This window comes from Anopheles coluzzii (assembly GCF_943734685.1).
Source record: "Anopheles coluzzii chromosome X unlocalized genomic scaffold, AcolN3 X_unloc_42, whole genome shotgun sequence".
Lineage (NCBI taxonomy): Eukaryota > Metazoa > Arthropoda > Insecta > Diptera > Culicidae > Anopheles > Anopheles coluzzii.
The window spans coordinates 42501-47500 of record NW_026054472.1 but is presented as its reverse complement, the minus strand read 5'-3'; positions in this window follow the sequence as shown (position 1 = coordinate 47500).

The following is a 5000-nucleotide window of genomic DNA, read 5'->3' as shown; positions in this document are numbered from 1 at the left end:
GAGTTCAAATTTCTGGGACGTAGCGTAGTTTTCAATCATAATAAACCGAATCAAACATAAAAATCATGAATCTTACACAACGTCCCTAGGTTGTGCACAAAACGTAACGATAAAGTGCCGGCGAGGTTAGAGGTGCACCAAAATTGTGTACCGATTAGGAAAAGTACTCTATGTTGCTATGACTTGGGTAAAAAGTGTTGATTAACTGCTGGTTACGATAGACAGTTGCTTATCGTACACATCGCAAACGAACACCCCTTAGTGAGCAGTAGCAGAAGTCGATGGAACAAAGCGAATGCATTACAAACTGATCAAGTAAAATAAGGAACGCTACGTACTAGGACTTCTTTCCAAGAATGGTGTCCGCGACGGGAGGGCAAGCGTCCTTCCCAGGTTTCCCTAGTAAACCTTGTATGGTAAACATACCCAAGCGTGTCCGTAAGCACGCAACGATGGTCACGAACGAGCACATACCTAGGGAAAGTACTCTACGTACTAGGACTTCTGTCCAAGAATGGTGTCCGCGACGGTCGGGCACTGTGACGCAATTACCAAATCCTAGAATCGTACAAGCAGTGTGTACAAACATAAACATTAACGCGTTCGCTCGGGCTGCGCCGTCCGTGTTGAACACAAATGCGGGTGATTATATGAGTGGATGGACAAAAACATGCGTGGCGAAGACAATTTTCTGCACGATGTGCACATAGCTCATTTCGTCGTCCCGGGCGAATGGAAAAACACAAAAATCTCGAGTATCTTTCTAGGTTTCTGTTATAAAAGGGCAAGCCAAAAGGTGACCGGTTGAGATGAGCATTTTAAGCATACAAGCACTTAATTGCAACTTTTCCTACAAAAACTAGGTACGTACACGTAGATTGTATCAACATGGACATCCATGATTGCGTACGCCCGGGCTGCGCCCTCCGTGTTGTACTTTCCCTGATTGGTACACAATTTTGGTGCAAGTGTACCAACATCGACATCTATGAACGCGTACGCTCGAGCTGCACCCTCCGTCTTGTACTTTCCCTGATCGGTACACAGTTTTGGTGCACGGCTATCCCGAAAGGCAACTTGTACCAACATCGACATCCATGAACGCGTACGTAGCGTACTTTCCCTGATCGGTACACAATGTTGGTGCACGGCATAGGAAATGGGCTTAAAATGGTCAAACTCAATCCATTTCCACTAATGATAGTCAATAACAGCTGTGCCGATGAAGTAGGGCACGATGCAAGTCAATGTTATTTAATGAATTACATGTTCACCATACATTTTAGTACAAAATTGCTCGGTCAGACCTACAAAGTGCTATATCTCGAATACTAAACGTCGCCGATGGGTGTCGTAGAACAATTTTAAGTTCGTCTAACGATTCTACATCCGATTCTGGATAGTGGTTTTTCGACCACTTTTCAACATTTTGTGACACCCCGAACCTAGGGGCAGCTCCCTAGCTTTTTTTCAAAAATGTGCACCGAACGGGCCAGAGAGCTCGAGTAGTCGAAAATTTTTTTTTTGCTAAAACCCCTCAAAACGTGTCAGGAACGCACCCTAGATGATGAAAAGTGCAACCAGAATGTCAATCGACAACATGCCCGGGGGTACAAATTTGCTCTACGCGTCCCTAGGTAGGGTACTTTTTCATACAAACATCAAAGTGTACGGTGCACAAAGTGCGCGGAACAAAAATTGCTCGGTCAGACCTAGGACGGGCCATATCTCGAATACTAAACGTCGCAGATGGGTGTCGTAGAACAATTTTAAGTTCGTCTAACGATTCTACATCCGATTCTGGATAGTGGTTTTTCGACCACTTTTCAACATTTTGTGACACCCCGAACCTAGGGGCAGCTCCCTAGCTTTTTTCAAAAATGTGCACCGAACGGGCCAGAGAGCTCGAGTAGTCGAAAAATTTTTTTTTGCTAAAACCCCTCAAAACGTGTCAGGAACGCACCCTAGATGATGAAAAGTGCAACCAGAATGTCAATCGACAACATGCCCGGGGGTACAAATTTGCTCTACGCGTCCCTAGGTAGGGTACTTTTTCATACAAACATCAAAGTGTACGGTGCACACAGTGCGCGGAACAAAAATTGCTCGGTCAGACCTAGGACGGGCCATATCTCGAATACTAAACGTCGCAGATGGGTGTCGTAGAACAATTTTAAGTTCGTCTAACGATTCTACATCCGATTCTGGATAGTGGTTTTTCGACCACTTTTCAACATTTTGTGACACCCCGAACCTAGGGGCAGCTCCCTAGCTTTTTTCAAAAATGTGCACCGAACGGGCCAGAGAGCTCGAGTAGTCGAAAAATTTTTTTTTTGCTAAAACCCCTCAAAACGTGTCAGGAACGCACCCTAGATGATGAAAAGTGCAACCAGAACGTCAATCGACAACATGCCCGGGGGTACAAATTTGCTCTACGCGTCCCTAGGTAGGGTACTTTTTCATACAAACATCAAAGTGTACGGTGCACAAAGTGCGCGGAACAAAAATTGCTCGGTCAGACCTACAAAGTGCTATATCTCGAATACTAAACGTCGCCGATGGGTGTCGTAGAACAATTTTAAGTTCGTCTAACGATTCTACATCCGATTCTGGATAGTGGTTTTTCGACCACTTTTCAACATTTTGTGACACCCCGAACCTAGGGGCAGCTCCCTAGCTTTTTTCAAAAATGTGCACCGAACGGGCCAGAGAGCTCGAGTAGTCGAAAAATTTTTTTTTGCTAAAACCCCTCAAAACGTGTCAGGAACGCACCCTAGATGATGAAAAGTGCAACCAGAACGTCAATCGACAACATGCCCGGGGGTACAAATTTGCTCTACGCGTCCCTAGGTAGGGTACTTTTTCATACAAACATCAAAGTGTACGGTGCACAAAGTGCGCGGAACAAAAATTGCTCGGTCAGACCTACAAAGTGCTATATCTCGAATACTAAACGTCGCAGATGGGTGTCGTAGAACAATTTTAAGTTCGTCTAACGATTCTACATCCGATTCTGGATAGTGGTTTTTCGACCACTTTTCAACATTTTGTGACACCCCGAACCTAGGGGCAGCTCCCTAGCTTTTTTCAAAAATGTGCACCGAACGGGCCAGAGAGCTCGAGTAGTCGAAAAATTTTTTTTTGCTAAAACCCCTCAAAACGTGTCAGGAACGCACCCTAGATGATGAAAAGTGCAACCAGAATGTCAATCGACAACATGCCCGGGGGTACAAATTTGCTCTACGCGTCCCTAGGTAGGGTACTTTTTCATACAAACATCAAAGTGTACGGTGCACACAGTGCGCGGAACAAAAATTGCTCGGTCAGACCTAGGACGGGCCATATCTCGAATACTAAACGTCGCAGATGGGTGTCGTAGAACAATTTTAAGTTCGTCTAACGATTCTACATCCGATTCTGGATAGTGGTTTTTCGACCACTTTTCAACATTTTGTGACACCCCGAACCTAGGGGCAGCTCCCTAGCTTTTTTCAAAAATGTGCACCGAACGGGCCAGAGAGCTCGAGTAGTCGAAAATTTTTTTTTGCTAAAACCCCTCAAAACGTGTCAGGAACGCACCCTAGATGATGAAAAGTGCAACCAGAATGTCAATCGACAACATGCCCGGGGGTACAAATTTGCTCTACGCGTCCCTAGGTAGGGTACTTTTTCATACAAACATCAAAGTGTACGGTGCACAAAGTGCGCGGAACAAAAATTGCTCGGTCAGACCTAGGACGGGCCATAACTCGAATACTAAACGTCGCAGATGGGTGTCGTAGAACAATTTTAAGTTCGTCTAATGATTCTACATCCGATTCTGGATAGTGGTTTTTCGACCACTTTTCAACATTTTGTGACACCCCGAACCTAGGGGCAGCTCCCTAGCTTTTTTCAAAAATGTGCACCGAACGGGCCAGAGAGCTCGAGTAGTCGAAAATTTTTTTTTTGCTAAAACCCCTCAAAACGTGTCAGGAACGCACCCTAGATGATGAAAAGTGCAACCAGAACGTCAATCGACAACATGCCCGGGGGTACAAATTTGCTCTACGCGTCCCTAGGTAGGGTACTTTTTCATACAAACATCAAAGTGTACGGTGCACAAAGTGCGCGGAACAAAAATTGCTCGGTCAGACCTACAAAGTGCTATATCTCGAATACTAAACGTCGCAGATGGGTGTCGTAGAACAATTTTAAGTTCGTCTAACGATTCTACATCCGATTCTGGATAGTGGTTTTTCGACCACTTTTCAACATTTTGTGACACCCCGACCCTAGGGGCAGCTCCCTAGCTTTTTTCAAAAATGTGCACCGAACGGGCCAGAGAGCTCGAGTAGTCGAAAAATTTTTTTTTGCTAAAACCCCTCAAAACGTGTCAGGAACGCACCCTAGATGATGAAAAGTGCAACCAGAACGTCAATCGACAACATGCCCGGGGGTACAAATTTGCTCTACGCGTCCCTAGGTAGGGTACTTTTTCATACAAACATCAAAGTGTACGGTGCACAAAGTGCGCGGAACAAAAATTGCTCGGTCAGACCTACAAAGTGCTATATCTCGAATACTAAACGTCGCCGATGGGTGTCGTAGAACAATTTTAAGTTCGTCTAACGATTCTACATCCGATTCTGGATAGTGGTTTTTCGACCACTTTTCAACATTTTGTGACACCCCGAACCTAGGGGCAGCTCCCTAGCTTTTTTCAAAAATGTGCACCGAACGGGCCAGAGAGCTCGAGTAGTCGAAAAATTTTTTTTTGCTAAAACCCCTCAAAACGTGTCAGGAACGCACCCTAGATGATGAAAAGTGAAACCAGAACGTGAAACGACAACTTTGTTGGGGGTACCCTTTTTACTCTACGGGCCACTAGCTTAGGCGCGCCAACAGCGCTTTCCTCTCGGGTTCCCATTTTTTGCCCTCCTGGGATTATGATCATTTACTCATTGCCTACTATAGGGAAGGTACCTTGCTCCGAGGTCAAAAATGAAGATTTCACCAAA